Source organism: Melopsittacus undulatus, chromosome 3, assembly GCF_012275295.1.
Source record: "Melopsittacus undulatus isolate bMelUnd1 chromosome 3, bMelUnd1.mat.Z, whole genome shotgun sequence".
Lineage (NCBI taxonomy): Eukaryota > Metazoa > Chordata > Aves > Psittaciformes > Psittaculidae > Melopsittacus > Melopsittacus undulatus.
The window spans coordinates 75,123,360-75,132,447 of record NC_047529.1 but is presented as its reverse complement, the minus strand read 5'-3'; positions in this window follow the sequence as shown (position 1 = coordinate 75,132,447).

The following is a 9,088-nucleotide window of genomic DNA, read 5'->3' as shown; positions in this document are numbered from 1 at the left end:
CTGGTGCTGTCTGTGTAACTCACCAGGACAGGCGAGGTTTGCTGTGCTGCCAGGCACGGGGCCAGGGCACTGCTGACTGCCAGGAAGAGGAGTCCAGCAGCAGGGTGGCGAGGCCCGTATGGCCGCACGGGGCTGGGTGAGGAGCCGGCCCGCTGGCTGGACAAGCGGCATCCCGCCGAGCCCCAGCAGTCCCCTGCTTGCCAGGGCTGACTGTGGGGAGTAGCTGTCATTCAGAGGTGCCCTGAAGTGTCAGAGAGGGGTTGGAGTGGGGAGAAAAGGTGTTTTCTTGCACTTGAACACCACAGCTGGTCACTCCCTACAGCGGTACCTGAGTCAGCTTCAAGGGAGGCTCCCATCCTATCCCACTAATGCAGGACCATGGCCCTGCTGGTGGGGCAGAGATCTCCACCACCCTGTCTCTTGAAGGAGTGTGATTCATGGGCAAGAAAGTCGCAGTCTTCCAGAGCAGGGTGTCCATCTGGATTGGGCTTGCTCCATGGGAAAGTCAGGAGGAGCCCTGGCTTGTGAACACATGTGGTGGGTTACCACTACCACCAGCAGCATGCGTGCGTGCCCACATGCACGCACTCAGACACACACACACACACGGAGATGAAAGAAACCAACGACCTGGATTATATTTTGTGCTATTTAGTGGATTATAAATCTGTGAAACCAAGTTTGTATATTGACTTACAATACATTTAAGGAGTGTTCTTTAAAAAGAAATAAATATACAGTTACATGCATGAGGTGTCTAGTCTTCATGTGTTCTTTGAGTTTCCCAAGTTTATTGGCCTTCCAGTGTATTGTAAGAGCCTTTTTATTCCCAAGTGTTGCTTTCCTGCACAAGAAGCGCCCTTAAGAATGTGGGCAGCAGCAAAAAATGTGGATCTGTTTTGTCCTCCTGAGATATTATCAAACTAAACCAGTTTATTTCTTCAATAATACCATGTGGGGGCAGAACCATAGCTGGTATATTGTCGTAATACTAGCATGATGGCATATGACTAGTGTAATACCATAGTGGATGGTGACTGCTTCTAACCATTAAAGGTTAGTTTCTCGTATCCATTGCAGTGTTCCTACCTTTATTTCAGATCATTATGGTAACCTTGCCAAGATAAGTGTATGACAGAGAACTGGCTCATCTCAGGCTGGGGAGAGGAGAAGCAGTGTATGTAGTTGGAGGTCAGCTGCTTGTTGGATCGTGCATCCATAAAAAAAAAGAGAAGACAATTACAAATTTTAAATAAATAAGCCTTATATGGTAAAAGCTTGTCTCCTCTCCTTGGCTGCCTGGCTGTATTGAGAACAAAATGCTCTGCACAATGATCAGCTAATCAGGTAATCACAGATATTTTATTAAAAGGGAATCAAGCAACCCCTGATGGTAAATGCTCTTATTAACATTGCCTTTATAAGCAACCCCCTTACAATGGGAGTTATCTTTGGCTTGTTTGATTATTTTAATTAATTTGCAGCTGCAATTTACCATCCACCTTTTCAGCCTTAGGGCACTATTCTTTTTTTTAATAATCATTGAGCAAGTATCACTGAAATTGCATGTGATACTTTTAGGTTACAGAGGAGCAACCCTAAAGAGGTTCCAGGTACTTCACTTACAAACGTAATTGTGTTTTCTTAATGAGTTCATGTTTATACAATGCTGTGAGAAAAGCATATCCTCACACAAGGCCTAGGCATCAATAATGACCACTTTTCATGCTTTGGGAAGGGTGTGGAGGAGGAAGGCAAACACATCTCACAAAACCTTCCCAGGCATGAGCAGTTTTTGGACCCAACACAGCAGCTACAGCAACCAGGACCGGGGATGGGAGGCAGGCAGATAATTTCCTGAGCTCTCTGCCTGCGCTTCCCAGTGCACCCTGCCCAGAGCCAACAGCTGTAGCAATGGCATGGGGCTGTGTTCATGCTGTACTCTGTATGTACCTCAAGCCTATGGGCTTGGGCTAAGGGCTGTGGGAATGCAGCTGCACGGCCCCTGGGTGGGGCTGTTGTTCTCTGAGGGTGATGGGGAGGGGGTTCTTCCAAAATATGTGGTGCAGTGGGTGCACATAGGTCTGATGGGATCAAGAACAGTTAACTCGAGTCTGTGATGTAAAAGTAAAGCGTTTTTTAAAGGGATGAAAGGAAGAGATTTAACAGGGTGCTCTAGAAAACTGCAGCATCAAATGAGTGTTTTTATATGCAGTGTGCTATAGAATTTCTAAGTCAGGAATATAATTACCTATTATATTGTTCAAGGAGGTTATAATTTCCTATGAAGATCCATATGTCTTTTCTGTAAAGCACAAGGGAAATACAGATGCTCTGGCAAGCTCTCTTTATTCCCTTCTCACAGAATACTGCCACCAGAGTCACTTCAGGATTTATTTGCGTCAGCAAAACAGCAAACATATTGGTCTCATATAACTGCCTGCACAATCCTCTTACAAAGCTTTAGATTCTGACTCAGGGTAGTAACTCCTTCGCATGTTAAATACCTTTATGTGGACTTCCCTGCTGCAAGACACATTGCCAGCAGTGAGTAAGAAATAGCACCAATAAAGGACATCATTAGTATTAACAGACCCAAATGGAGACAAGTGACTTAAATACAAAAATTTCATCCCAAGAATTCTGCAGTGAGCTCCTGTTTAGCCCCAGTGGCACCCAGAATTACAAGATGCCTTCTTGTGTTGAGGCTGTCTCCTGCTTTCGGCATGATCTAAACTTTTCTCCTTGTCACTGCTTCTTGCCTTTTCTCCTCCCAACCTGACCTGGACACCAGAAACTATGTATTTCTTAGCCTAGATCCTCAAAGGGACCTACTCTGCTGAGTGGGTCTTTGAAAATACCTGACATGTGATGAAATGTGCCTCCCTGTTGAATTGTAATTCTGGCAAGTGCTGTCACCACCTCTAATAGATTAGCCTAATGACTTAGTCCCCCTCCCTGGTTATTTAATGAAACCTCCTACATCTGTGTTAAAACTGGCTAGATCAACATCTCCAGTCTTCTAGGAGGGGACCCTAAGTATACCATGAGGAGTAGAAGAGTCTTTTCTTTCCTACTGAAGTTCTCCTACTGTGAAGCAAAAAACTCAAGATGCACTGGGCCATCAAGATTGTAGCCTATTGTCCCCAAGAAGAAAAGCTGTTTGGATGTGCCCTGCTCAGCAGGGAGAGAGCCATCTGGAAGGACAGTGGGTAGAGTGCTGTGACAGAGACTTTGAGGGACAAGGACTAAGCTTAAGCACTGTCCTGCCTTTGACAGCTTCCTACGCAGCATCCAGCTCTTTTCTTAACTGGCTGACTCTCCCATATTGAAGGAGGGGGGTCGGGTGACAAGATTTACAGTTACGGGTTTCAGAGTGAGGACCAAGCCCCAAAAGTTAGGTGCTGCAGTGCCTGAATACATTATTGGGTTTTGCCCTAAATAGCTCAGGGAGAACAAGCCTTATTGATTTATTCCATAGCACAGTAGAACAAGTCAATGGGAATTATCCTTTTAAGTCATTTAGCCACCCCTGAAAATCCCAATCAATATTCTCTAAAGAATGTCCTTAAAGTAAATCCAGGATATTCAATGCAAAACCTGCACAGCACATCATATATTTAAGTCTGACCTCTATTTCTTTTCTTTTTGGAGTTAAATTGCCTGCATGAAAAAAAAAAATCATCAGTCTGTATACTAATTGAATTTATTACTACGATGATGTCCCTGTGCCCTTTTCTCATACAAAGGTTACATACACTAAACACAGAACTGAACATCCGCTTACTATAGACACAGTTTTAGATGAAAGTGCTGGATAGTTTGACTTGTTCTGCAATTATTCTTGGGGACTTTGCATATGCTACATCTGTCACGTGTGTCTGAGCTATCTTTAACATATTCCTTCTTTTAACTGGATTCAGTACTACCGATAGCACCAGGAGTGTGGGAAAAAGCTTTCACTGTGAAACACTTGGCTTTTGCCCCTGTGTGATGCCTACATGAGCTATAATAAGCTGATTTCTTGTTTGTACATAAGTCTTTTCCAAATGGTGATGGTTGGTGAGGAAAACTCTTTTTAAGAGTTTCTTTAATTTGTGAGTATAGAGGTAACCTGTACATATGGTTCGTATGTGCAGAGAACTTTATTAGGAATGTGACTGAATTTAAGCAAAAAGAGAGATGTCTCCATCCACAAGATAATCTTGATCTGGACCACTGTTGAGGTAGGGCTGGATTAAACTCATCCATGGGAGCAGGAACCTGCAAGACCATGAACCACTGGCATCTCCATAAAGGATGTACTGGTATTCAGGGACTGCTGGCTATCTATTCTGGCAAGTGGCAGCACACAGTGCCTTGGTGTCATCTTCCCTGAAGCTTTAAGAAACACAAGGGCCTCCTACTGCTCTGTGCATTGCTGTATATTTTAAAATATACAAGCAAGATTTGCACCCAATGCAATCGAGCCAGCTCCAGTGCTACCAGTGCACCTCTGCTATAGAGCAGCCAAGGGCCTCTGGGAGCTTAACACCTCTGAGGTCTGTTCAAGCATACAAATAGCCTGTAAGATCTTGGCTGTTAACAGGCTGGACTGCAGGCTGGTGGGAGCAGTGGGAGAAGAAAACAACAGGTTTTTTGAAAAACAGTAAAAATTTCTGCTCTAGTGAGTTTCCCTGCTTTTCTGCATTGTATGAATATTGATTCTGAAGCTGACATGACGAGGGGAGCTTGATTAGCAGCAGGCTTAATCAAAACCAAAACAATATTAGCACATAAACTGCCTTTTCGCGTTCTTTCCTCATGAGTGACATCTCTTAACTGACAGGAGTATTGCTAAGCAAAGCAGCCAGGATGAATATGCATGGCGGTGCACAGCCCCATGAATGCCCAGCAAGGTGAAGAAAACCAGTGGAGGCAGATCCGGCTCTGTACTAGTGAACAGCATTTCCTTTCGCTCTCCCCTGCCAGGATATAAGGAGGCTGACACCATGCCATAGAAACTAATGGAGTTTCCACATTCACTGTAACAGCAGGAGATGCAGTCTCTGAAGGCTTGTTTCCATGAGGTGATGAGAAATCTCGCTGTTAAAGTTGCAGAGATGTCAGAGTACTTGGCATTTTGCCTTTTCAACTTCTTTCATTCCCATCTGTTCCTAGAGAAGCAAAGGTCTTTGCCTGGTTCAGCTGCACTCTGCTGGTGCAGGGGGGTTATGGGGGGTAGCTCCAGGCCATAGAATGAGCTGATTCCTGAATATTCTCAGTACTAGTGTAAATGCCCTGAATCCTCTGGGCATATTAGCACTGGCCCTCTAAACAGTGTTGTTGTATATTCTGCAAGGCAAATGAAGGCTTGGGGGAGGACCCGTGTGCTTATTCTCCTCAATGGACATGAACTCATAATCTCCAAAGAGTTACTTAGGAAGAGCGACTATTTGAAAAGCCAGTCTTTCTGAAGAGCCTGACTCTTGGGCTGAGGCACTTAGATGAAGTGGTCAGGAGTTTTTGAAAGTGCTGAGCACTTGTTCTCCCTAGAAACTGCTGGATTCTGGGCACATTGTGAAAATCTGGCCCTTGAAAACTTCTTAATGACTAACTTAATGACGCCTGGCACTTCATTTGTTGTTTCTCACAATCTTTCTTCCCTCCACAACATCCATATTTAGCCAGAAGGGTAGAAGGAAAAAAGCAAATGAATGAAACAATAAGCAAACATTTATGGCTGAAGTAGCCTGTTCCTTTAAACTGCCAGGAAAAACGAAAATGATATAGAGGAGGTTTCGACCAGTTTTTTGATAAAGTTTTTCCTCCCTGTGTCATATTTCTTGATGTCATTTTAACTAATGGGACTGGCAAAGAGAGGTATATTGGGCTCATCTTGAATCTTTCAGGAGTTTTCTTTGGATACTCAGTAGAGAGGGGGGCTTTTAACTGTGGGGAAAACAAAAGGCATGGTGTACTGCAGGGAGCAGCCTTTCTCTGGCAGAAGATGAGCTAAATAGTCTAATAGCTTTATCCATCTGTATGTCCTCTGGCCCTACTGTGAGCAGGGGGGATTCAGATCTAGCTGATCTCTCAGGGTGGGGGGTGATCGGGTGACATTATAAGCTGAGTCCTGCTGCCTGCTACATCAATTAACACAGGCAGCAGGAAGAAGCTGAGGGGGATAACATCCCTGTGGTGTTACCCCTGCTCTGCGGGATCCCGTGAAACATTTTTGCTGGCTCTCTGCAGAGCTGGATCTTTGCCAGGCTGTGAGAGAAAAGGATCAGCCACTGTCTAGAGCATTGCCCTGCACTAACCCGCTGGATTTCCATGCAGATATCCAAGTGAGAGTTAATGCTGCTTTAGCCAGCCTAAGCCTTGGCTGCACTTGCTCTCTGCTGCTGTGCAGCCATGTGTTACCTTGGCCATTGCCAGGAAAGACATTCATGGGGCAGCACTGGCTGGGAGGCTCAGGGTCTCAGCCTGGTGGGAGAGGGTAGAGGGGCTGGGGTAGGCTCCATTCCTGGAGTATGCACTGCTCAAGGCTGCTCTGGCCAGTCCGTGCCCACGGGCTCCCAAAAAGTACTTGGAAATTCTGTATCCTGGAGCTTGCAAAGTTTCCTGGCTCTTGCAGTCTGATTTTCCAGGAAAGGGGACAAGCTAAACCCTCCAATGGTTCAGTTTGCTGTTTTTCTTAAAGTATTCAAAATCACGCCAACAGTGTCAAACATCACCCCTCCCCAGGGGAATAGGAGACAGGAGCCAAGAATGCGTTGTCACAATGCTCATTACCTGAGAATTTAATTAAATTAAAAAGGCAGCGAAGAGGAAAGTGTCTGACTGTTTTAAATAGGAAGGATAGAGTCTCTTCTCGCCCTCCCAGCTTTGGCCTGGTAGTTTCAGAAACACCAGTAGTGACAATGATTCAGTCATCTGTATTCTGTGAGTTTTAATGGGATGCCAGCTCCTGATTTTGTACAAAGGTTTCTTGATAGTCTGCCTATTTCAGCAGAAATTACTGTTGTCAGCTTGGTGTTGGAGGTGTTAAAATCACCAGTGTCATATGGTGGGCTGACCCTGGCTAGACAACAGCTGCCCACCGAAGCTGCTCTACCACTCACCTCCTCAACCTGACAGTGGAAAGATAGAGTGGCTCCTGGGTTAAGATAAGGACAGGGACAGATCACTCACCAGCTATCATGAGCAAAACAGACTTGGGGAAAATAGTTTAATTTATTACAGACCAAGTCCAAGTAGAATAGTGAGAAACCAAATCTTAAAAACACCTTGACCCACCCCTCTCTTCTTCCTAGGCTTAACATTACCCTTGAATTCTCTGTCAAAGAGAATTCTCCACAAACCTCAACATGGGTACTTCCCACAGGCTGCAGTTCTTCATGAACTGCTCCAGCGTGGGCCCCTTCCATGGGTTCATCCTTCAGGAACAGGCTGCTCCAGTGCAGATCCCCCACAGGATCACCATTCCTGCAGCAAACCTGCTCCAGTGTGGGCTCATCTCCCCATGGGGTCACAGATCCTACCAGGTGCCTGCTCCAGCACGGGCTTTGCACAGGGTCACAGCCTCCTACAGGAGCCCCCCTGCTCTGGTGTGGGGTCCTCCACAGGCTGCAGGTGGAGATCTGCTCCAGCATGGACCTCCATGGGCTGGAGGAGCACAGCCTGCCTCACCATGGTCTGCATCACAGCCTGCAGGGGAATCTCTGCTCTGGTGCCTGGAGCACCTCCTCCTCTCCTTTTTCACTGACCTTGGTGTCTGCAAGGCTGTTGCTCTCACCTATTCTCACTCCTGTTTGGCTGCAGGGCTTTTTCTCCTTTCTTAACTATGTTACCCCAGAGGTGCTACCACCATTGCTAATGGGATCGGCCTTGGCCAGCAGTGGGTCTGTCTTGGAACTGGCTGGCATTAGCTTCATTGGACACACAGGAAACTTCCAGGAGCTTCTCACAGAAGTCAGTCCTCCAGCCCCCTACTCCCAAAACTTTGCCAGGCAAGCTCAATACGTGTCACAATATTCTAAATAGGTGATGCAAAATGTGATCCATGGAGGAGAACTCAGAGGGTGTAAAGTTTTCCAAAAATTTACCATCATTCAAATGCCACAGGATCTGCACTGAAATGAAGGCTGAGGCAGGGGGACAGGAAACCTTTCTGTATTATAACAAATAAAATCCTACAATGGAGTTTGAAGGTGCAAATCAGGCTATAACAAAACATGAGTGTGCAGGCTTTCAACACCAAAATGACTTACTGGCTGCTAATTAAATCTCACTGCAAATGGGATTTCATTTTTATTTTTTGATGGAAAAAGTGGTTTTATTACATTTACTTGGCTGACAGCCAGGAATACAGCTCAATGCGAACCAGGCAAAGTTAAAGGCCTTCTGCAGCAACATATGGCTTGTTTGGGAAGTATGAGTCATAAATGGAACCAGATGCAAAAAAAAAAAAGAAAATGCCACCAAAAAATGGGTATAAGAAGGTAGTGACTGTCCTCAGGCTGATGCCAGTATTGGTATTTTTGATGTTTCTACCTCGTTTGGAAAAATGTACATGTGTATTAGTAAACATCTTTTTTCAGCCATGGACTGTCTGCTTCAAAGCCCTTCAATGGCATAGGTCCACTCAGTCTGCTCATATAGCTAGTTTATACCTTACACAAGCTATTTTATTCTTGTTTCACAAGAAGACCAGCAACAGATTCCCACTGCTGCCTGTTTCTCTCCTGGTTTCTGTATATGTTTCTTAACATATACAGGGTTGGCCTATAGTTTGCTCTCCAAATCCTGTATAAACACAGGCTAGTAGAGGTATGCCCTTGCTTAAGAAGAAACCTTATGGATGCTTCATAACCACTCCCTGCACATATCTCCAAGGAGGGTGTGCATGCATACGCCTGTATACACACAAGCCAAGCCAAGTGCCAAGAAAATGGCAACTGATGTGGGAAGGGGAGCCATCAGAGTCTGTCTTCTGCCAAGAGTTTCAACTGCTTGTAGCGAAGCAACCACATAAAGAGCTGCATGATTGTGCACTCATTGCTGTGTTGTGCACCCTCAGCATAGGTGTGCTTTTAGCACAGAA